The 25,861-nt window shown below is 42.9% G+C and overlaps 1 protein-coding gene across 2 annotated transcripts in view; it reads right to left on the minus strand.

Annotated features, from left to right (window-relative positions):
* The window catches only part of ELMO1 (engulfment and cell motility 1), a 290,415-nt gene extending 266,113 nt beyond the window's left edge, over nt 1-24,302 (minus strand). The window contains exons 1-2 of one of the 2 annotated variants that reach the window (XM_042888913.1): nt 24,268-24,302; nt 23,905-23,975 (exon numbers count right to left, since the gene is read on the minus strand). The gene's annotated coding sequence lies outside the window, so the exon portion shown is untranslated. The other variant, XM_042888914.1, reaches the window with a different exon arrangement.
* Nucleotides 24,303-25,861: the final 1,559 nt, after the last annotated feature.

Here is a 25,861-nt window from a genome sequence, read left to right on the forward strand (position 1 = left end):
TTTCAGTTTTCTGAACTACAAATAACTTAGAATCATAGAATCATAGAATCACAAGGTTGGAAACGACCTGTAAGATCAACAGTCTTCTCATTACCATTGCTACCACAAGCACTAAACCAGATCTCTCAGCTCCTCATCCAGTCTCTCGAACATTGCCAGGGATGGTGACTCCACCACCTCCCTGGGCTGCCATTCCAGTACCTGACCACTCTCCGAGAGAAAAAGAATGAAGAAAAACTTAAAAGAAACCTTAAAAATTATTATATACACTGTGTAGTTAAAATAATTGAGTTTTAAGGGGCTCGGCACTACCACAGAATTTATGAATTCAGCCTGAGGTTGAGGGAGTATTACTTATTTGTTGTCATATGGCTGTAAATCCAACAGGAAAAAGGAAATTACAGCTGTATCCTGGTTTCATTTGCAAAACGTATAAAAAGAATTCTCCTATTCCAAATGTCTTTTGCTTAGCAGTCAAACAATACATTTGTTCAGCTGATATCAAACACTGTCCTAAACTGCTAGACAGTGTGCTATTATGATTCAAAGTCACATATCAAATGAAACGTCAGAGAAGCAAGCCATTTAAATGCATATTTGGCATACTTCTTGCAACTCAGTATGTTTCGTTCTCAATGGGGCTGTGGGTGGGAGAGGAAAAGGTTGGTTTATTATGGATTTGAGTGTAAAAGCATCGTTTGGCGATTCAGATCATCAGATGTCACAAGTGCCCACTGCTAGATGTTGTCAAGTACAGGAAGAATACACGGCAGAAGTCACCGTGCTGTATGTTCAGAGGGAGCACTTACAGTCATCGTCTGTCTGCTTGTACAGTGGCATCACACAGCCCTCATGCTGCAATGCCAACATGAGTAATTGCTGATGACACTTTCAAGCCATCCATTCTCCTCTGTGCACAACATTTACTGTTCTCAAGTTGCCCATATCAATGGATTTACATCAAGCGCTGAACAATGAAGCAAAAGCAGTGTCCTCTGAAAGGACTGAAATCACTGCTGCCATTTTGCAAACCAGCTTCTAGAGTATTAGCTTCTGGTCAGCCAAGGCAAGGATTCTCTCACTTTGTCTCTTATTCTCTACGGGCAAAAAAAAGCCTGTATTTACAAGTTGTTGAGTAATGCTAGTATACTTCCCTCGTGTAAATATCTGTATTAAAAAAAATAGAAAACAAGCACATTTCATGATTACATAAAGTAGGCCAGATCCAGCAAAAGTAGATGTGTTGACTCCTCATACTTTAAACCCACAGTTTGCTCACATCTGTCATAATTTTACAGGAAAAAAAAAGCTATATTCATCAGCAAAGATCATATAAAACATTGGGTTTCTCCAGTTCCATCCTCACCTTTACACTAACAAAGCCAAAACCAAATTTTAGATTTCTATTCAGATGCTAATCAAATACCATTACAAAGTTGCTATCTAGCATTTCTCACATGGAGGACTCTTAGTCCCTTTTCAAAGGTGTTAAAATCATTATTGCCAATTTACTAACAAGGGATCTGAGAACAAGAGAGGACTGAATTGGATAATACAAGAAAGCACAGAGAACTGGTCAACCTGACCAAAGTAGTGCACAAGAAGTAAGAGCTACAAATTTACACTGAACTAGCTAATCTCTCCTGCTCATTTGACCATGCCTCCATTTGCCTACAAGAAAATAATGAAAGTGGATTCAGATAAATGTTACTCATGTAATTTCAATAATCTCCTTTTAAACTTTTATAGTGATTCACGTAAAATTTAAGTGCTTTTAATTTGAGTTAGTGTACTTCACTGAGGAAGTAAATAAAATAAAACCACTTAATTTCTGCTCCTGTACAGAAGTACAGTGTAATTTTAATTATCTCATTTCCAAAGAACATCTTCGTATTAACACGGAAAAATTATTCTATCTTGTGACAAGGCCTCTGCATGCACTAAAGGTCACTGTTTCAAAGATGAACTACCTTATGTGTAACACCATAGGTGGAAATTACTGATCATTTGCTTGCAGGAAAAAGTTTACAATTTAGACTCAACCAGACCTTTCAGTTTTACTGTCCCTTAAATCCAAAAGGAAGATGTCACATACATTTAATCTTTCATTTACTATTGTCAAGATTGATAGTTAGCTGTAGAAGCGTTTGATTTTAGCTTATTTCATTTAATTTCATGTAGATGCGCTCACTTCAGGTGACTGAAATGCTCCTGCTACAGAGTCAGTATTCCAGACTTGCTTGTGCCTTGCTGATGTATTACAGGAGGTTCCAGGAGGGCATTAGAAGCAGGCTGATTCTGTGTGCAAAGCTTCTGTGTGCAAAAGTGTGAAGCACTTCACCAAGATGAGCCAGCCGTATGAGATGACCACCAAGATGGCCTGCCAGTAGGACAGCCAGCCACTAGTCTACAGACTCCTCTGTAAGACACAGAAAAACTCTGGCTTGTAGTTCTGCACATCTGGTAGTATACAACCACAGCTGGAAATGTATTTCTAACATTGCCTTTCCACCCTAGAGCAGAAAAGCCACAGAAGTTGTTCTGTAGGTCAGGTCTTGCACACAGCCCACTAACAACAAACCGCTACAAGCCTATACATTGACTTACAGTGAGATAACATCACCCACAGGTGAAATGAGACCTGAAACTAAGCAAAGAAGTTCTACCAGGCTTTACTGACATGGCAGACCACTCCTGCACATCCAATGGGGAATGGGTCAGCAGCCAAAGCTGAATGAGAAGGTAAGCAGACCTAGCTATGAAGGTGGTGGGAACTGATGAATGACAGCTCAAGATTGGAACAGGCTGCCCAGGGAGGTGGTGGAGTCTCCTTCTCTGGAGATGTTCAAGACCTGCCTGGATGCCTACCTGTGCGACCTGCTGTAGGGAACCTGCTTTGGCAGGGGGGTTGGACTCGATCTCTGGAGGTCCCTTCCAACCCCTACAATTCTGTGATTCTGTGATTATTGTGAAATAAAAAACACATTCCTAGTATTTTTAACTAATGAAAGTAAAATGCATACAAAATTAGAACAAGTTGCATAATTCATACAAGTCAGCATGCAAAAGTAAATGAGACTCTTCTACAGCCTGAAGCTCACTCTGTTAGCTTGTGCAAAAGACTATGAATTGTGATTTCGCTGAGACTTTATTTTAAGCTAGTTAAATTAAGAACCCACCCTTTTTCCTAGTTAATTCAAGATTACAGATGAAACCAGAAATGCATCTCATCCCACTCCTATCAGCCACCTCCACTGAAAATTTTTATATAGCAGAGATCTATAATCTAGAATAGAATGCAATATTCTATTAAGCAACACCTCAAGTAAATCTCTGGCTTAAATGCATTCTAAAATGCCTCATCACTGCTTTGCTGTTACCTCATATGTCACACTAGGTGTCCCAAACATTAGGATATATCTTTTATAGATGTAATCTGGATCAAGGATGCATTCGGTCACTTATTTGAAGTTATAGATCTATTTGAAATGTCAATAAAATAATGTGTAGCAATACAGTTGACTTTTTGCTAGTTTCATTATCTAAGTATTCTCTACTGTTTGCAAGTCCCAGAGTTCCTGAATATTTTACCTAACAGATGCAAATAATCTGTTTCCCCACTAAATTCTCACCATTACTACAGAATTAAATGTCTCACAACTCAACATATTTATTCTCACAATATTTCCCTTAGATAGAAATACCAGACAGCATTAACTACTAAGTCAACAAAAACTTAGTAGCTAAACATGTACACTGGAAACATACAAAAAGCATAATATACAGGAGTAAGATCAGCATTTGAGCAGAGCTGAGATACAAGTTTATTCAACTTTAGGAGAAAGCAACAAAACTCATTATATTTTCCTGTGACATGTCAGGCTGAATCTTAGTTGCTCTCTTGGGAACGACTTTGGGTTGGAGAGGTCAGAAAGACACAACTCCCCACAAAACGTGTAGATGATTCAAACAATGTGAAGTGCATTCACTCCATGCTTATTAAACATAACCAGGAACTAAATCTGGGGTGAAACGAGGATAGAAATATGCAATTCAACTGAGCATATGCAAGGCAATAATCTAGAGAAATGGAATTTATTTTTTCAATCATAAATCTGGAATAACTGCATAAACTTTGGCAAAACAGAGATAAGTATCTCACACAGCTAATGGATGTATGCAGAATAACCTACAACAGATGCTGCCACAACTGTTTGCTGCAGAGAATGAAGTATTTGTGAGCTCTTTTGTCACATCAGGAGCACTTTTGAACCCCACAAACAATTATCCCCCCTGCAACAAGAAACTGCCCCACTTTCCAGATGCAGAGCTTTGGGATTAAACTTAGAGCAATGACACTTGCCACGCAGCTTGGATCTGGCTGCAGCATCCTGAAGCCACCCGTTCAGCGTGGGCTGACCTTCCTTCCCATAGGCTTTTCACAGCAAGAGCTGACCCAGGCTGCCACAGAATAAGAGAGCAGATAGCAGCAGCAAATCGATTAAAGAGCGGCAGAAATGCCATAACACAGCGTGGGAGATACGGGCAGGGAGATCAGGCAGCTCCCCAACAGCAGCTATCCTGAAGGGACCGAGTTTATCCACACTGAACAGATGGCTTCACAGTTTTAATGAGCTACCGAATGCAAGGTGCAGTACCATCCGAGCAGCACTGGACTATCTTTAACCTCAGTGCAATAACCAGTCTAGAAAAGCACGCATGGAGGGGAAAAAAACAACAAAAATCAACAAAAAATGGAACTATAATAAAATCTATGTATATGTCTGACTTAAAATGACAGCTTTCACAGAGTTTACTGTGTAAACTCTGCTCTGCAAAGTGGGAAGAAATATTGGGATAGATAACATAAAAGACAACTATGTGATTTGTGTAAAAATTGATTCTTACATAGCAACTATATATATATATATTTTTTTATATTTGCTATTTCTTTTTAAATAAAAAATTCTGTCTTCTTTAGGACACTGATGAACTGACAAATGGGAAGAGACAAGGTGCAGTGAGATACCCCCTGATTAAGGATGAATACTTTGTTTTGCATCTGTCTGCTTCCTGCTAGCACCTCTGAGCTGGAGTTCTAGCTGCAAGTTTGCTGCCACGTGGGCAAGTGTTTCAGAGCAGATTACTGGCAAGGCATCTCAGACACAGCAGTAGCATAGAGAAAGCCAAAGGCAGGATGAGGTTTAATTAAGCAGTCTGGAAAGAGATGAAGACTCACCTGATGAAGGCAAGCAATGAAGGAATTTAGTACCTGGCTGTTTAGAGCAAGCAGGGAAAAAAGGGATGAGTAGTTATTTCTTTTAAGGCATTTGCCTCTCAAGCCTTTGGAGCATTTTTATTACTAGAGGTCAAACGTGTCATATCCTTTTATAAAAGTTTGTGAGTGTGCTAGCCAAGACTTACTTTGGCAATATAAAACACTGCTGTCACAGATGGGCTTCACACAAATCAGTTTTTGTTTTCTTAGTGTCCTTTTTTTCCCAAATTCTGAACCCACACAAGCCCTCAAATTTCTTTTTCCCCTTCTCCTCGCTTACAAATGTGAGACTAAATAGGACATTGTTTGTTTGTTTTCTTTACTTGATAGGAGACTAGTTTTTCTCCATTTGGTGGTACTCCAAGTGAAAAGGACAGCAGATACACTTCTGGCAACCGTACAGGGTGTTGTATTTTTTTCCCCAATAAAACACTTCAGTGTGCCAGCATTCTGTGAGTAACCTCAGAAACGATATACTTTTTCTGACACATGACAGCAGAGTGTAGTTACTGAATAAATTAGACCCATATGAAAATGTGATTCATATGTAGTCTCATGATTCCAAAAAATAAGGTGGCACATGGCTATCAGAGGCCATCCTACACACAAGCCTTCACACGAAAATTCTGTCCCCTGCCTTTTGCAAAGCTCTTTTTGTAGTTCTTTGACACTTACCAGTAACCGTGCAAAAACTTTAGAAGCAACAGAACAAGCCCTCTATAAGGAAGTGTGAAGGTCCAGCATGAGGCTGACCTGACAGAACAGACCCGCAGCTCTTTGCACAGTAGGCATCAAGTGGTTCCACCGCACCCATACACGAGCAGAATCAGTTTGAGAAGTTCCAGATTGGCTTTTTTGCACAAATAACAGCGAGATGCAAACAAGCATGAAGATCTCATATGGAAGCAACGCTTTCATCACAAGACAAACAAATGACTGTTTCATCCCAAGTCTGGCTGCAGTACCAGAAGTCCCTTACATAACCTCACACTAAGGACGAGGATTTGCTAGCCAATCTCATTCAAGCACTGGCATTGCCAGACTCAACCCCTATGCTTTGCAAGTGCCCTCAGTCCATGCAGGAAAAGGATCACTCTGATGAAGTGTTTTCATCCTGACACCTCACACATATGCTCCAAGCAAGTAGCTGTCGCTGGTATCATCAGCCAAACACACACGTGCCTCTGATTTGACACAAATTGATGTCATATCCAGAATGAGTGAATTTCAAGACATCAAACGCTACTCAGAGGAAGTTTATTAGTAACAGCCCTTGCTTCTTCCCTCTTCTCCCCCATGTGTCAACAGTTACAGGCCAAGCTCTATAGAAAGAAGGGATTACTGCAGAAAGCTGGAGAGCTTGGCAGCACCATGCAGATGGGAGTAGGAAGCCAGAAAATTGCAGGAGCCCTGGCCTGACTCAGCTACTGAATCACTTTTTCAGGTTGAGGATTAGGAAAAGGTTCTTCCCCAGAGGGTGATGGGCATGGAACAGGCTCCCCAGGGCAGTGGTCACAGCCCCAACCTGCCGGAGTTCAAGCATTTGGACAACGCTCTCAGACACAGAGTTCGGATTTTGGGAGTTCCCATGTGGAGCCAGCAGCTGGAATCAGCAATCCTTGTGTCCCTTCCAACTTGGGATATTCTGTGATTTTGTGATCCCACTATCAGTGTGGCCATGCTGCTTTCCTTCTTGGTGCCATCATTCTTCATCTCTGCAAAATTCATCTTCTAGGCAGCGAGTACCTTTCACTATGTTTGGGAAGCAACAGCCTATAGTCTTCAATCATACCTTAGTGAAAGTGAGGGGCTGATTTTACTGGGATCTGCCATGCCAAGAATAAACCCATCTTTTCAAATAAATAATGAATACCTTCATAGTTAAGCCTGTTAATATTCCTTAAAAATACATACAGCTGAAAGAGCGGCATGATGCTCTCATTCACAAGTTGCTGCATTCTTACTGACGCCCACAATCTCCCCTCAAGGTCTATTTAGGGACACAGTGCTCCCAGGGTTTTCAGTTACTGTTCTCCTTTTCTACTCCTCTCACGCTTTGTTCCCTCCTTCAGTGGAGCCCCTCAGTCACACGAGGCAAACTATTTGCAGTGTGACACAAGGAGCTGGTCCAAACCTCAAGTGAGCAGAAAAATCAGCTGAAGAAAAACAATTTATTTTTAACCTGGATCCCTTCCCCAGCTGAGTTTATTCCCAGCCAACCAGGTGTATGTACACACCTGAGGAAGAAGAGGAAGCAAATGAGGCCATCACTATTCCTGAATGAAATGAATGTAGCCATTAGCAGGCAGGAATGTTTTTTTTTAAATATGAATGTTAGAGTAGGGGTTCTTGCAGTGGGAAACTCTTCAAACATCATAAAATGGACTTAATACATATTCCTTATGTTTTTCACAGTTTCTTTTGCCAGTTTGGCTAATTATACGATATTTAAGTTTAAACATATGTTGCCTCCCTTGCAGTGAATTCTCTCCTCCTACATGATACAGCAGCAAAGTCATCTTGCTGACTTCAAGCTGAATCCTGCACCCTCTCACACAGGTGGGCATTTTTAGTTCATCTGCAAAGTCCAGCCCTGAGAGTGCAGCAATTCTTGTTGCAATATGGCACCAGGAGCTCTCCCACCACAGGTATCCCTCAACACATCATCCAGGTGTCGTACAGTTAAGCACTGGCACTCTACTTCCACCATCCCAAGCATCTAGTTCTTAAAGCATAAAAGACACTCAGAGCACATCTGCACTAATGGGAAAGGTGAAGCAGCAGACCAGAGTTTTACTCTCCTCCCTACTATACCATCAGCAATTCACTTGACGATATTTAGGATTTGTTTTCTTTTTTTTTTTTTTTTAAACTCACAACGCACAAAAGAAGATAATTCCAAATGGAAGGAAGGAAGCAGCAAGAAGAGCATTTAGCCAAGAAAAAAAGTGTTCAGAAGAGGAAAAATCTTGCAGGCCGTTATGAACTGTCATGTTCTGCTGACAGGAAGATCTTTGTTAGTGCATTCTGCGTTATAAGTACCTTGAGCAAGAGAGGCGGCAGCATACACCATAATAGCACAGCATAGTATTTAAAGGGAAAAGACAGCAGCTGAAAACAATTGCATTAAATTAACATTAACCCACAAACCCAGAAGAAGCATATAATATGCAGGACGGCTGCAGAAGCAGAAATTCAGAATTAATATCTGTAAAAGATGATTCATCCTGCTATTGGAACTCTTGACTGGGATTCATAATCCCAAAGGAAGAAAGTTCACCTCAAACAGTGTTCCCCAAGAGAGGAAAATAAGAAAGAAAAGAAAAGCATGGCCTAGTTAAAGATATCAGTAGGTAGGAACACAGACTGTAAAACGATGTGGTTCCCAAAAGACCAACATTTTATGGTTTATACACACATTCCCACACATTCCTTCTCAAAAAGGACTTTGAAAATAAATCTGATTTTAAGAACTGTAAATGAAACAGACATGTGAGAATTTAAACACTTAGGGCAGAATAGATCAAAACCTCAGAGACTAGAGCAGAAAAGACAGTGAGGTCTGCAGCAGACTAAAACACAGCCAGTAATGACAACTGCAATTCAATCTGTGGATGTACTTTACAACACTGCGCAAGTCTTTATGCCATAGAGGCTTAGAAAAGAAAAGTATAACCAAAAACTTAATAGAATGGAGAGACATATGAAATATCAAGGAAGTGCACTTTCCTCAACTGGAAAAGGTCATTTATGCTAACCTTAGAGTTAGCATAAGGAGGAGGTAGGGAGGGTAATTGCTAGGGAGGTAATTGCTAACAATAAATAAATAAAAAGATGTTATGTTCCAGCTCCCATTCATCTCACCTAGGAATAGGTAGCAGAATTAATGGTATTACTGGAAGGAATTACAAAACTTTCTCACAGTTCCAGCTGGAAAAAGACAACCAGGTTTGGCTAAATGCTGGGCAAAAGGAAGAAGTGAGCCACAAAATGAGGCCTGAGGAAAGCCAAGAGAGAAGTTACCATCCAGTCAGCACTGAAAAAGCTGCACCAGAATCGATGCCTAGCAAACTGCTTGCCATCCGAATTCACATGGCGACTCCAGTTGGAGATGTGCAATAAATTCTAGCTTACGAGCAAAGCCAGCATTTGGAAACAATTAACATCCCATTTTCCCTAACCATCGTGTTCAGGCAGGGATGTATTTACTTCCTTTCCACATCCCTGTAGGAAACAAAAAAAATAAATTATCTGTGGACTTCACAGCTAAGGAAAAACTAAACAGCAAGGTGTTCATATTGTAGGGTAATTAAGTTCCAACAGAGTCCTTATCAAGCCCATAAAAATAATTTGTAATTCATCTTTACCAGGCAATAAAAAGTTACTTTTTAGTTGAGCTCTGCAAACAAAGCAAGTTTTTATAACTCTTCATTTGTATTTGTCTACCATCTGGACAGCACTCTCCCATATGGATACACAGTAAGGTTTTGTTCATGTTTCTGCTAATTCTTCTTCGTTAGCAATTTCACTCCCCAGTTCTACTCCTTCACTATATGACCAGCATAGAACTGCCTGAAAGTGAAGAGAGCATTAATGAAAGTGTTGAAGCTTATGTTTAAAGTAAGTGCTCCCAAATATTTTTATGTAAAAACTGATTAAAACTGTAGAGAAACCTGAATCTTGCTTAACTTGAAGCCCCTTCATAGCTAGTCTGACAGCAAGGCTTCGCAAACAGGAAAAAAAAATTCACATCCCACACATTTCAGAGTACAAGCCAGGTAAGCTATGAGATGGCAATCTGTTTTTAGCACGAGGTCTGGCTTTCAAGCATTGCATTTCATTTTCCTTAGAGAAGTGAGAGATTCCCTTTCTCATACAGCTGTCTAACCAAGTAAGGCAAACATCTCCCCTGCAAGAAGCAGGGCTAAGGCAAACTGACCCAAATCCCTGCTGTACGTTTTCAGCTGTTTAATAAGGCTTGCAGTGTAGTTTTCCCCTTGCAGTTTCTGCTCCATCCAGTTTCCTACTTTCCCAAAACATGTCTGAACTTTGTATCTTAGGGACCTTTATTGCTCTGCTGTTGAATCAGCCAACAGTTCAAAAGTTACTAGAGAGGGAAAGGAGAAAATAGAGACAAATCCCATACACAGAGGCAACACACTCTGTAACTGTTTCTAAACAGATCAAATTGAAAAAAGAAAGGGTAGGAGAATGACCCAGCTTCTGAAATGGAAGCTCTTCTTGCTCTCCACGCAGCACACTTCACCAGTAGAAACGTATAAAGCTTTGGCTGACGGATGCTGGAAGCACCAAGTAACAAAGGCAGCTAGCTATATCTGAGGCATTCATATGTGATTTCAGGTAACACTTCCATTTTGTTGCAAAAGATCACCTTCCACTCTCAGTGAAATGCAGCATTTATTACCATCCTTATCATTTCTGAGCTTTTTAACTAAGTAGAACAGTTCAGTTGGAAGGGACCTATGAATATCACCAAGTCCAACTGCCTGACCATATCAGGGCTAACCAGAGGCTAAAGCACATTCACGAGAGGATTGTAGCAGTGTGACTTGAGCACAGCCAGGCACGAGACATGTAAGAACTCAGCAGGAAACCTGTTCCAGTGTCACTACACAGAAATGTACACAACACTTAAGTTGAGGCCACACCAAGGCTAAACACAGCAGGAAAATCACCTCTTTCAATTGCCTGGCTATGCTGCGAATATCCAAAGTTAAGCAATTCTGTGGCTGTTGCTGTTGTTACATTCCCATCAACTATTCGCCTAGCTGCTCTCACTCTGACCTCATTTTTCCCAATTGCATAAGTCCATAAGTCCACACACAAATTAAGGACAGGAAATCAAAGGAAAAGGCTCATATTGGTGGGGTGACAGTGAAGCAACTTGGCTTACTCCTGTGAAGGAACCATGTAGGTCCCAAGAAGTTACAGTCACCACCATCTGACTCAACTAGCCATATGGGATGGGCGCTGTCCTCAATGGAAACTGGCTGTTGACTGGTGAACCTCCGGGGAGGAGACAGAGTTTGTATCCAAGGCTTCAAAATTCAGATGTCACACTATGTGGTTTGTCTACATTACTGCATTGACAAAACTGCTGCAGACAAGAGCTTTGCAGTTTCACCACGTCATCAAGCATGGGGGTGAAAATGAGAAGTAGAGGGTACAGAGCCCCTGCTAAGGTAAGCCTGAACTCAGACAAGGTTTCATTTCTCTGTTTTTTTAGCTTCATGCCTAAAAGAATAAAAGGCCTTAGTAGATTTAAAAAATAAGAAAAGATATTGTTTGGGAAAGGAGCACTTGGCCTAAGTGGAGTGACAGGTTACTTAAGATATTTGTTGTTCATCATGGCTTAGTAACACCCAGTGAGTGCTAATGCATGTCAGAGAGGTGAGGTTGGCGCTGGTGTCACGGGGCCCACTGGTTAGTCACTGGGGATTTGCTGTCTCACTGGTGGACATGAGCTGAGAAACCCACACATGGCTCAAAGGATGTGCCAATAACCCTTCCAGTATCTGAAAGGTGGCTGTAAGAAAGAAGGGACGGACTCTTTTGCAGGGTCTGTGGTAACAAGACAAGGGGAAATAGGTTCAAACTAAAAGAGGAAAGATTTACGTTGGATATAAGAAAAAGATATTTTATAGTGAGAGTGCTGAGGCACTGGAACAGGTTGCACAGAGATGGGGTGGAAGCCCTATCCCTGGAGACATTCAAGGCCAGGCTAGACCAGGCTCTGAGCAGCCTGACAGAGCCACGGATATCCCTGTTCATGGCAGAGGAGTTGGACTAGATGATCTTTAAAGGTCCCTTCCAACTCTAAGGAATCTGATTCTACCCCCCCTCACACCACTCCTATTAGACAACAAGTCATACAAGCAAACAGTTACTGTTTTCTCTCCACATTTAGCTTGCCTTCAGGGTAAAATTCATAAGCATGCAGCACGTCACTAAATCAGTGCGGCTCCTCTTCAGAAGCGAGCATGAGAAGAGACCCTAGGTTAATCCAAAATCTCTTCTAAACAGTAACTCACTGCTCTTAGTCCTCCAGAATAAAAAGATGCTTTTTTCAGAAGAAATATACCTCCATTGATCTATTTACGCAGATCAGTACAGGCAGCCTGGTTTAAATTTTAAACTTCATCTCTCTTTAGTGCAACTTTCATGCTCTACCAGTAGCTTTATGATGAACAATAAAAATTCATTCTCTTTTAACAGTCTGGGGACCCGCTCATTTCCACAGCCCTCACACAACTCAGAGAAAAAATTTAAATATGCTGTCTACTACCCCGATGGCATCACCCTTTTCTAAAGCAGAAATCAGAAGAGGATAAAGAACTTAAAATTCCTCTCTCCATACACATGCCTGTTGAATTTCATTCATCTTCAGCTTTCAAGAAAATACACTATTATCCCTCAAATGCAAGTGATATTCAGCCCTTAGAACTAGATCCTCCAACAGATGCTTCAGAAACAAAACTCAACAGCCAACACTTTCTGGGAGGTACAACAAGACCCACCTTACTAACCTCCAAGAGCCACATGCTTACAGAACCCAGGAGCAGCCTGGCTACACGATGTTCCCCCTTATCACCACACAGGCTTTGTGGTTTCTGTAGCATAATGTAACCATGTTTCATTAGCATTCTGAAATGAATAGCAAATAATCAACCAATCAAGAGGGATAACAGCCATATGAGATTCTCAGGGCCAAAGGTCATGACATGAGATGAAAACCATCAATACAGCAGACTTCTGATGCTCCAGCCACAACTCCAATTAGAGTTGCAGGATTTCAACTTCCACCTACAGTTTTAATAGCTAATTTCTAAACATTACAACCATGAAAAAAAATAAGTGAAGATTCTATTGCCCTACTCTGCTGTCATACTCCGTTTGCACAGTGCACATGTGTCCATGGATATAAAAGCCAAATGTTTAGTTTTAAAGAACGCATCTTGAATGTAAATTATCACCTCCATCTCCTGCACTGTAACAATCTTCATAGCAAAACTTGCCAAGCTGTTTAGAAAGTAGCTATTGTCAGAAGCATAACTGCATGGATGGGTAATTTCCACTCAGGTGATCTGACCCATGCATTCATTTGATTCATTTTCTCCATCATTATTCATGCATATACTGAAAAAATGTATATATATATCTATATAACCGTATTTTTTCTTGGTTTGTGAAGAATCAAAAAGATTATTTAAAAAAAAAAGACATAAAGCTTAAGCGTGTTTCATTTTAATCTAAAGGGAATAAAAATGCTTCCCACCTCCAGACACACACACACCCCTACCTACATTAGAAAGCTCAGAAAAATCTAAGATTGGCCTTAAAAGCTCAAGAGCTTCTTAACTCAAGAGCTTCCTTACTCCCACTGCATCCTGGTGATAGACTGCCCACAGAGACACCTGCTGAGGACACAGTCAGTCTCTGCAACAGTAGAAAGATAGGACTGGGAGGAGATTAAAAAAATAATAATAACAAAGGCCAGAGTTATAGGTCTGAGAAAATGGCCTTATGCACATTTCCTGACCTGCAGGACAGCCTGAGTTGCAGCAGGGCTTCACCTTTCCCCCCGTGAAGATGAAAATGTTGCTGAAGAACATGTTATGGCTTTCTCCTGTCACCAGCTAAAGATTCTGCACCTGGTCAGACGATCCATTATATAAATATAAGCCAGCATTAAAGCTTAAGGAGGAATGAGTGTCACTTGGGAATATTTATCTAATGAATGTGTAATGCGCAGCTCCAGCAAAGAGTCTGACACCGAGTAAACTCATGTTCTGCAAGAGGATAACAAAGTCCAAAATAAGGTTTTATAAAGGAGAATAAAAGAAAAAAAATAACAACCACGCTGCTAGCATCGGCAGTTTTGAAATAAAAGAAAAGCCATGTTTTTCCCCTTCCTAAAGGGTAGGTAGCTTTTAATGGCACTCACTAGCAGTGAACACCTGCTCCTCTTACCTACACAGAAATGGTCTGCGGAGAAGAAGGAAAAGCCATTACACTATGAAATGCATACCCTTACCCAGGTCAAATAGCCAGCCAGCAACTCTGCCCTGTTACTGCAGAAACTAAAAGAGAGGCCAAATGCTATGATTTCTGCTGGTTCTTCCCAGGACAGCCTTGCCCTTCTTCTGATGGCTGTGCACTGCAAGCCACCAACTGCTACTGATTTCTTGAATTCCTCCATGAGATTAGATGTGGCTGAAGGCCAGACCACATAAAGCAAAAAGTATTTTTGTGGATATTTTAATGGCCAGCATCAACTTCTCATAAAAGTCAAGGAAGGCATCCTCCTTTCCCTGAACTCATGTCTTCATTTAACACTTCAGTGCTGAGGTGTGAATGCACAGCCCCATTTCCTACACAGTGAGGCACACACCACTCACAACTGAAAAGCCAACACTTACTGCACAGTGCATCTGAGATAACTCTTCCTTTCTCCTCTAAAGGCCAAGCTCAATCATCCACTGGATTGAATGGGTTTTTCCTCAGAAGAAACTGAGTCACGCCAACAATTCAGGATTATTGGGTTAGCATTTTTATTAGAAAAATTATGGTACAATACTACCAGCTTCCATCATGTGAGCCCAACACAACTCCCTGAACAGCTTTCTCTATGAAGCCAGCAAAGAGTTGCAGATTAAGTTCTTCTGCAAAATAATTACTTAGTTTAAAGTTCAGATATCCAGACATGAAATCACTATGAAAACAAACCAGAAAATTATGGAAAGCGGAAAGAACATTTTTTCAATTAAATCACACTGCTGTTTCGTTGTTTTTGCCTGTGGACAACCTTCAGTAACACAGAGAACACCGACCACGAGACAGTGCAGTTGCCCACAGGGTTGCTGGAAAGAACAGCTCCCTCTCAGTAAGGACAGAGCCAATGGTGCCTGCCCCTTGTAAAGTCCAGACAGTTCCAGAAAGTCCCTTGGTATGCTTCTTCAAGAGGCTGATGTACCAGGGGTTCATTAGCACTTTACCTAACTTCATTCACATCTGTACTTTCCAGAAAGTCCTTTTTCCTTTGACTTCACATCCATGAGGCTTGATGTCAACACAAGATTAAAAACTGAGCACAAACCAGCACGTATCCCCAGCTGAACTCAGCCACTCTTCTCTTTGCCTACTGCATCCCCTGGAAGAGTTCCAGAATTTTTACTTACACTTAACACAGAGATTTGATCAGTACAAACTGTGAACACTTTGACCTAAATGAGCTGCCCATACCTTCCATGAGGCTCTTCTACCATATCTCAGTAGATGGAGCAGAGAAGATCTTCAACCAATTATTTTCAGATACAGGTAGAAGCAAACTGCTCAGTTAGACTGGAGCAGCTCACTGAGGCACCACAGCTACAAAAGTAACTTCACATCACAATCTGGAAAGCAGTAGGAGAAGAGTTCCCACTGCAGGTGCTTACTGTCTGTAGTTTCCCTGGAAAAGGCAAATTGCCCTCTTTAATTCAGTAAATAGCTTGCAAATATATCCCACAATGTCTAAATTCCACCTATTATCTCTCCTTGAAAAGTTAATTGAACTTTGTCAAAAAGTCTGCAGGTTTTCTAAGGGATTCAGGCTACCAGCAGAGAACGTGCCCATGCCTTGTTCCCACTTAACTTCCCCATAAAATTGACAAGGATCAAGAAGCCATATTGACCTCATTAGATGCATTTGTTGCCATTAATGACTACTATTGATTATAAGATCTTGTCTCAGCTCTCACAATAGAATTAAAACTGATTATTCTTTTGTCAAAACAAAAACAAAAACATAGAACCATGACATCTTTTTTGACAGTAATATTTCTGTCAAGACAAAAAAATTCAACCTGGATGTGTTAAATGATACTTTTCTCCCAAGAATTATCTTGAAAGTAATGCCTTCCATCTCATTCAGTATGCACGTGGGATGGCAATACACTCGGATTAGAGTGCTTAAAACACACAATTTTCTTTCCCTTTGGCTAACACTAAATAATGCAGTTAATTACGATTCTGTATTGCAGACATTAAATCTGTGGCAGAATGCACTGGACACGACCAGCCTGCAAGCACCTCCTGAATTCAGGCCTGGGACATTAACAGCCTAAAACTGCTCTGAGTTGGTCTTCCCATTTCTAAACAAGGTTGAACATCAGTTTCCTAAATTACACCAAATCACTTGCCTGGGAGGCTACCTCCCTTTTCAATCCACATGGCCACAGCTGGAGCCCTTTTGTTACAGACAGGACATTCTCTAAAGGGGGCCCTCCTCTGAATTTCAATAGATCAAGAAAGAAAAGCCTCGAGACAGGAAAGCAAGGCTTATCCCCTTAGGCAAGCTTATTGGGACCAGTGAACACAGCCAGAACAATTAGTTGGAAACAAAGGACCTGCAGGCTGATTTAGGTCCGATTTTCTAGTCTAGTTTGGTGTTCTCTATTTACCGATGAAGGTGAGGGAAGCTTGACTATTGCTCTCCCCTTTTTCTTCTCTGTTTTGTCATCACACTTTCAATTACAGAAAAACAGCCCACAGGCTAACACAAGGGATTTTTTCAACCTTTGTATACCATTAATTATAGATTAAATTAATAAATTAATCCATAGTCAAAAAGCCACGCTATTTCTAGAGTGAAATGTTTATAAAATCATTAAATTTGGAGCAGAAGAAAAAAAAAATATCCTAAAACACATCATTTTAATTAGAATTCATGCACTACCACCATTGAACTGTGGAGGCTTTGATCCCTCTGGCATATGGACCAGGAAACCAATTTACAATTCCACTGCAAACAGCCCTGGACCGTTTTATTTGTGTGTTTGTTTTAAAATAGAACTTGAACTTCCAACTTGGAGTTAAAATTATGTAGATTATTTTCTTCTTTCTCCACACAAATCCTCTTTACCATAATATGTTTTCTGACTCATTCACAGCTGCAGGGAATGGAGTCTTCAGAATCTCTGCCTTCGAGAACATCACCCCAACACTGTGTTGGGCATAAAAACAAACACATGCGTTTCCAACAAGCTATATTCCTATGGCACCTGAAGAAGAAAAACAGCTGACTTTCAGGAAATAAAAGCCCAGGTCGCTGCCTATTGTAGAAGTTTATTATATAGTCATGTCTGTGTTACTTCCTAAAGGAAAACCAAGAAACGTGGATTGATTTTACACAGTGTTTTAAATGGAGGCAGAAGATCCAGTAAGTCAGGTCCAACTATGTCAAACAAAAAAAGCCAGAACAGAGAGATGGGCTCAGACCAGCACAGAGCAGAAGATACAATTTTTCCTTTTCCAAATTTGATATGCTGCTTTCCGCAAAAGCAATTCTGTAAAAATTTCACTTGAACTACAAAATATGAAAATTAGTCTTTTCAAAAAGACCGCACAAAAAGGTCTGACCTACTTCTAACATAAGCTACAATTTTAGACAAACCACTGTGGTATTTTTTCTTCAAGATGTAGGCTGTTTTTCTTATACCATTCCTCCATTTCTGGACCTGGCATCAGCTGTTAAATCATTAATTGCCTGCCACAGATATGGTTAAAATTGCATTAAGTGGTCCAAAGTGGGAAAGAGCTTACATTTTCTTTCAGTTTTGTAGGCTTTTTAATTGGTTGGATCTTTTTTCCCCTTTTACAAACCTCTCCTGAGTAGTTAAGAACCACCACCAAATGCTCAGTCTTACACTGACCAATGAAAGCTCTCATTTGTTCCAATTTTCTGCCTTTTTTTTCCCCCCCACCAGGAAAAGAAGATTAAACACAACAAGAAACTTGTATTCAAATCTACAGGATAAGAGATTACAGACCTACCTTACACAAGAGATCAGACTTGGACCCCACATCTAGACCTGAATTTTGTGGGTTTGGTTACCAGAAGGGATGCCAGAGCATATGCAAAGAGGGAGGTGGGGTGAAAAGGTTTGATACCAGGAATGCACTTGAACCACAAGGGGCACAGCTTCATCAGCTGAGTGCCCTGGTGCTTGAAGGAAGGAAGGAAAAAAAAAGTAGAAAACTTGAAGGGGGGGGAGGGGGGAAAGGCTAGTACTCCAGCATTTTAAAACTCCAGCAACGAAATGGAACATCCTTTCCAAAATGTAAAGACCAGTACTTATGTTTGGGAAAGTTTTGCTTTTTTTTTTTTTTTTTCAGTTGGTTTGGCTCACAATTAGTGAAAGAGTTTATCCAACAGCCCATGCATTGAGCCAGCATTTATCAGGTTTCAATTTCCAGCTGAAGCCACGACTGTTGCTATGAAAACTAATGTGCAATTGTATTCCAGAAAGCAAAGAAATGAAAAAGACTGTACTGGAATGCAACAAATATATGCATTGGCACCAACAGTAAAAAATGTATTATAACCAACCTGTGTCATAAGCATATTTTTCTCCTTATTATTAGGGAAGAAATGTGCAAATCAAGTGCATTGTCTGGCCAGAGGGTATTATGTGAATGTTTATAAATTCCTCATTGCTCAACCTCAGCAGATCAGTCTGTCTGTTAAAATATGAAGCAGCATTTGAAAGTCACCCCCGCTGCTGTCAATCCAGTGAGAGACAACAGCTTGTCCAGTAGATGGCCAGTCTAGCCAGACAAAAGCCCGGATGCTTCATGGGAAGCATTTAAGCAGCCCTAACAGCTCTTCTGGACGCTTCAACACAATGTATGTAAGCTGACTGAAGAGAAAGAGGACAGGTAAGTCTTATTTTGACTACAAATTCAAGCAACAAAATTCATGCATGTTCTAAGAATACATAGTGAGGTAAGATAGTTCTGTATCCATGGAAGAGAGGGCCAAGCCATCCAGATTTTGTAGTTTACTGAAAAAGAAGTTGTTTTTCCAATCACTCCAAAACACAGCAAAAATTCTTTCAGCTAAATCATGTTAAACAAAAAAAAACCCCACAACCATTCTCCTACTTTCAGAATATTTAGGCATCTTCTGTTACTATGTAGAAGATAGTGTCAACATCAGAAGAAACAGAGACAGCAAATAAGTACACAAAACATACATTTTACTTTCAGCATGGTCTCAATTTTTGGTAAGTTTCTAATGGAATAAGTTAGGAGCCCCAGCTCTTTCCTTTCTTACCATCAAGCTGACAACAAGCTGTAAGGAAAACACCTTTTAACAGCACGAAGCATCCAGACCCAGGAACCATACCTAAAATTTTATCTGAAGAAGGAAGGCTGAAAAGCTGACAGCACTCATTATTTGAGCCTGCTGACATACACTGAGTATCCCTCCTTTTTTCTAATGTCAAAATGGTGAATGTGCTTGATCTACAAGCTGTCAGCTTCATACATTAAGGAAAAAAGGTCCATATGGACCATTTTGTTCATACTCACAGAGGCTCTGTTTTGCAAAAAGCTCTCAGATTAGAGTAGCTTCAAGCAAGCATTTCCTGCTCTGTTAAAGAACGGGAGTTTAAAATCATCACATCTCTAGAATCTGAAGCTCTCTTGGAAGCAGCGGCCCATTCTCCCTTTCAGTTGGAGAAAACACAACAAAGAAAAAAAAAAAGCTGGATTTCATCACACTAGTATTCACGTTGCTACTAAAAAATTACTCAGTTACTGATAACATGATATTTCAGACAGCTTTACACTTTGTATGCCTTCATAAATTAGGATTAGACAATGAAAACTTTGAGCTCTGTAAGAACATGAGGTGACAGACACTGCAGTCCACAGTCTTGCAAACCTTGTAATCTTGAATTAAATGAGGAATAAGCTATGGGAAGCCTCGGAAGAATTTAAGGACAGGGCAGAGTTGGTGAAACTAGCAAACAGGGATAAATAAATACATATGTAAATAAACATGTCAAAGACAAAAGAATGAAGAATCACAATAGGCATGGGAAATCTGCAGTAAGAAGTGATCAGGAGAAATATTAATAAAACAATCTAATTATGCTGTAATAGGTCTGTCTGGGAACATTTTTTTTCCTCCCTCTTAGCCGCTTTACTGAATATGCCCTTTCACAAACACTTCAGATAAACTTCTCTCAACCTGAAAGGGGCAATCTCTGCCCTCAGCACTCACTGCTGGTTCCTACCCCCACCTTGTTCTGGCTCCTGTGGAGCTTTGCAGCTCTATTTTCGCTGCAAATGGGGCACAGCAGCAACAGCAGTAAGCAAAGCAGGCCTGTGTCCTCAAAAGCAGTAAGGACTGGTCACCTGCCATGTTTGCATTAGGTCTCCAAGCAGTATACTCAGTTCATTAAGGAACTCCAAAGGCTGCTCACTAGAAACGTACCAAAGTAGGCTCACTTGCACACAAGCTACAACACCTTTCTAGGGTTACCACCAACAGTCATGGCTTCAGCCACTTCACAGAGTGGCTTATTCCTGAACAGAAGAACAGCTTGTCCAGTCCTGCTCTCCACAGTCAACCTCCCCTCCCAGCAGCCACCGGAAACAACTTCAGCATGGTCAGACCCAAAGCCTCACGGTGGAAAACCACATGAGGAGAAATATACTGACGCTTTTCCAAGAGTTTGCAAACAAGCACCACGTGAATCACTGCTCACCTTGCTCTTAACCTCAAGCACATCCTTTACAAACCAACCTACTCAGCAACTGGAAACATGAGTGGCTTACTGATGGGTGCTACATATATGGCACCAGGCTGAGATCATGCTACCAGCAGAGTTTACATCTATCAGGGGTAAATGGAGATGAAAGGCAACCAGATAGCCATCCCCTGGGGCATATACTTCTCACTGACTCCCTCTTAAATGGTAAGTGACCAGGACAAGGAGGAAACTAGCAGAAAGGGTGTCAAGTAGCCTTCAATCTATCTCTGTGTCTTGAAATGGTTGCAATACTGAAAAGTGACACCACAAAACCAAACCCTTGCAAATATCTCCATGCAAAAATGTGGACTGAAAGACAGCTCCATGATTTTGCAATTCTTCTTCCATTCTTCTCTTAAGTGCAAATTTCTAACACCAACAGTACACAGCCACTTTTGTGCAGAGTATCACATGCATTATCACCTCTGATGATCCCTGCTATCAAGTGCTTGCCAACTTGCTGGCTTCTGCCCATCAATTTCAGCATCTCTCTCCTTTTCCAGTATTATATTTGAAAAGAAAAAAAAGAGAAAAAAAAAAAAAAAGTGTTTGACTCCAATAGAAGGAAAGTAATATGAAATCATTTAAACAGTTGTGCTATTAAAATGACACAAGTGTAACAGCGTGTACTTGGCACATTCCTGCTGCCACAAATGCAAGAATCTTTTTCAGAAAATCTCATTCAAAACAGGGAAATATTTAAAACACACTGAGCGTTGGTCTGATGGCTGTTACAAAGTCAGTTACCAGTTATGCTCTATTTCCAAGTCACAAGCAATCAAACAGTGACTTCATAATTAGAAAGCATCTTTGCAAAATCTCCTTTTATACAGGATAATAGCAGGACAGGGAGGGAAGCCTTATTCCCTCAGCATTGCAACTCCACAGCAGCACAGGGATGCAGCAGGGAAGGAAGCCTGCTGGACCTCAGCATGGCTATGCAGGGAATAAACCACTAGGGACAGCATTACTTCTGCTAGATCTATGGGTACGCAATGTTTTGTAGTCTCCAGGGTACCTGAATTCCCAGCATCTTCTACAAGCATTTTTTAGAACGAGATGCTGTACATATATACCACAGCCCAACACCTACCAAACTTTACAGAAGATGATTTAATTCTAGAAAATCAACAACAAAGCGATAGTAAAGGCACAAACAAAGAGGAAAATCGATGGCCTCACCAAAATCCTACGCACACTTTTGTTTGAAAGTCAGAGAATTAGAAAAGTTGTGATTGGCAAACTATTCTAAAGAAGCCTGACAATGGACCAGGATGTACCGCATGTCATCACGCAGATGTACTGGCATAACTCTGTGAAAACATTTTCCTTGTTCCAGCCACATCTACAGACATCACACCTCTCAGACCGCCACTGGACACATCCGTCTGAGGCACCAAAAGAAGAAAGCCACACATCTTGTGAACAAGAGAACCCTCCTGCCTCTGTATCAAGATGGAAAACAGATCACAGTCCAGCTTCACTTTGCAGGCTGGACACTGTGCAAAAGAAAGCCTGTGGGCCCAAAACTCAAAATCAAAGAGGCTCCTATGAGGTAGAAAAAAACAAAGGGCGGAAGGAAGGGCGGAGCACGGCGTTTCTCCATCTGCAATTTGCAGCAGCATGGTTCTGCTGTCAGGAAGTGCCCTGCACACAGCAGCGGTTCAGCAACAGTTACATCTTCAAGTAGAAGCTATGTGGCATTATAAGGTTTTTTCAGGGTACTTCCTTACATAATCACAACTACTGAACTGCAGATACTTTCGTAAGACTGCTCCAGAATAAGTAGGTAAGAAGATTTTTTCCTGTCCCTCAAAATCCATTTGAATTGTGTACCTATAAAGTTTTTCCTGGCATGTGCAGAACATTGAGGGGGGGGGAAGTAGAACAGTAAGGATATAAACCTGCTCATTTTTTTTCTCCTGTTCTCTATACAACACTCAGACAATGACACACCTAAGCCGCAAGCTAGAGAAGAAGAGAGCATAGCGACTTTCAAACAGATTACAAAAGAGACAAAAGCAAACCAACTTGTCTCCTGCAGCCTCCCCAGTAGGAGCACTTGCCCACCAGGTACATCTCCAAATATCCCATTCACACACAGGAACCCACAGACCACGCTGACAGCAGCATCTCCAACACCTGTTACGCTTCATGCTTTAGCATGAATCTGATTTCTGAATGGTGAGTTGTTAAAGTTGCTGCAGTGCTTCTAAGAGCTCTGTGAAATGTGTGTTATGGTATTTTCCTGACAGCACACGAGAGGGACTTCTGCCAGCCAGCAGCCACCGCTGCTCTTCCTCCTCCTTCTCTGGGTGCCGGCCATCAGATTAGCTGCCTACCACCTACTTATACAGCTTCAGAAAAGGAGGGGGAAGGGGTAATTAAGGAGAGACGACCTTCAAAGCAAGCAAGCAAACCTGCCGCTCTAACTGAAGGAACTGCATGAAAATTAAACCTTTTTTTTTTTTTTTTTTTTTTCTTTTTTTTTCTTTCCTGTGCAGTATTCCACAAACTCCCCCAGTCAGGCAGGAACGGCACAGAGGATGGAAGGGACACGAACGGTGACAGATCCATAAATGCCCACACAGTTACATAATGAAGCTGAGGCGGCACGGCACGCGTGTCTGTGCCTTGGGGGAAGAAGGAGAGCAGCTCAGAGGAAGAGAAGGAAACCACGTCCTCATAGAACAGCGCTGAGCTCTGTGCAGTTCTTACTCAATTTCCCCTCTCCACCAAAGATAAATATTGTAACAGGGGGCGATCAGGCAGCTGAGGACACAGACACAGAGAATCCACACGCTTACGAGCATATCTAAAAACATCCCCATCCTGAAATTGCACTGTGAATGGTGTATCACGACACGCAGCCTACAGGCAACCATGTTTATACCGAGGCAATTAACACGCGCTGGGCTTCCTGCGCTCTTATTATCGTTGGCACTCACACCCCGAGCACCGGCAGGTTCTGGGCTATTCCTATAACGTCAACAACAAAACAGCACTGATTCGAAATATACTCACTGTTATTTCTCAGGAACTCCTATATTTACTTTGTATCATTCTCAGGGGAGAGCTGGACAGTTGTCTCAGTTCTGCAAGGAAAAGATATTCAAAATAAACTTTGCGAAGGCTCCGTGCCAGAAACGCTCACAGCCTTCGGGACTCGACACCCACCCACCCTACCGGGCTGCACAGCCCTAAACCCGCGGGATCCATCACCGCTACCGCCGGGATCACAAGTTCGCCAACAGCGGCCCCACCGCTCCCCGGATCCGAGCGGCGGAGGAGGTGCTGCCCCGCCGCCGCGTACCGCGCCGAGCCCCCCTCCCGCGGCACGCACTTGCTGCCGGGCTCCTCCGGCCGCCTCCCGCGCTCGCCACTCACCCCGCCGCCCCGCGCTGCCGGCTTCCGAACGCTGGGGGCGGCCCGCGGCGGTGAGGGCAGGGCAGGGCGGCGGGCGGGGCTCTCGGGCAGGCCGGGCCGCCCCGCGGCCGCTGGCCGGGGCCGCGCCGCTCTGACAGCGGCGGGCTGCACTTCGTCTTCCTCGCAGCGACGGCCGCCGGGCGCCGTGCCCGCTCCGCTGCGGGCAGGTGCGGTGCTCGCCGCCTGCCCCGCCCCGTCCCGTCGCTCGCCGCCGCCGCAGCCCCGAGCCCGCCCGCTTACCTCCTGCTGCGGGCGGCCCCGCGCCCGCAGCGCGCCGCCGCCGAACGGATCCAGCCGCCGCCGTGCCCCCTTCCTCGGCGTCTCGGAGCGCGGCGAGCGGCGCTATCCCATCCCGCGGCCCCGGACCCGCGGTACCCCGCCGGCGCCGCTCGCACTTCCTCTTCCTTCCTCCTGCTGGCCGGGCCGCGACGTGCAGCCCGCGGGGCTCCGGCACCTGTGGGGACGGGACGGGCCCGACCGCCTCTCTCCGGCCGCGGCCGTGCCTCTTCCCTCACGGCTCCCGCGGAGAGTTCCCACCGTCCTCGCTGCCTTTACAATACGGTTGGTTTAATTCCTTTAACCAGCAGAACCCGCACCGCCGCTCGGCCCCGCGGCGGGCACTTTGTCACGCGTGCCGCTACGCCCCGACCCTATCGAGCGGCTCCGAGCCCGGCTCCGGGCGCCCCGAGCACCGCCGCGCCTGGCCCGGCCAGGAGGGGGCGGCAGTGGCACGGCTGGGAGCTCCGCACTGCCCCGCACCGCCCCGCACCGCCGGCCCCCGAGGTTTGACAGCTGTGCCACTCGCTGGAAAGCGGAGGAGTAAAATTTCTACTCTTTTTAAAAGGGCTGCAATCAAAAGAAGCGTGGTCAGCAGGTTGAGAGAGGTTATCCTGCCCCTCTGTCCTGCGCTGGTGAGGCCTCACCTGGAGAATTGAGTCTACATGGGGAGTCCTCAGTACAGGAGAGACGTGGACCTGCTGGAGTGCATCCAGAGGACCACAAAAATGATGCGAGGGATGGAATGCCTCCCCTATGAGGACAGGCTGAAGGAGCTGCGTCTGGAGATGAGAAGGCTCCGAGATGACCTAATAGCAGCCTTTCAGTATCTAAAGGGGGGCTATAAGAAAGAACAGGGCAGAGTCTTCACACAGTTCATAGGACTAGGTTTCAAACTAAAAGAGGAGAGATTTAGATTGGACATAAGGAAGAAGTTTTTTATAAGAGACGCTGGAACAGGTTGCCCAGCAGCTCTGAGCAACCTGAAGGAGCTGTGGATGTCCCTGTTCATTGCAGGGCAGCTGGACCTTTAGAGGTCCCTTCCAGCTCAAACAATTATGTGATTCTCTGCCGTAAGAAACTGTGCTTCAAAAGTACTACATGACATACAAAGGCCAAATGCAACAAACCACTGGCCCTAATCCTTCCAATAGTCCCACATAAGAGCAGCTCTCTACGTGCTGACAGCTCCACTGCTGTCTTTGAAATCATCCCTGCAGGGCCCAGTCCCTCAGACCGCAGCTGGCAGTGAGATACAGCAGTGTTCAGGGGCTCCTGG

This window comes from Lagopus leucura, unplaced genomic scaffold (genome assembly GCF_019238085.1).
Source record: "Lagopus leucura isolate 7727_CA_CO unplaced genomic scaffold, USGS_WTPT01 Super-Scaffold_100157, whole genome shotgun sequence".
In the NCBI taxonomy this organism is placed as follows: Eukaryota; Metazoa; Chordata; class Aves; order Galliformes; family Phasianidae; genus Lagopus; species Lagopus leucura.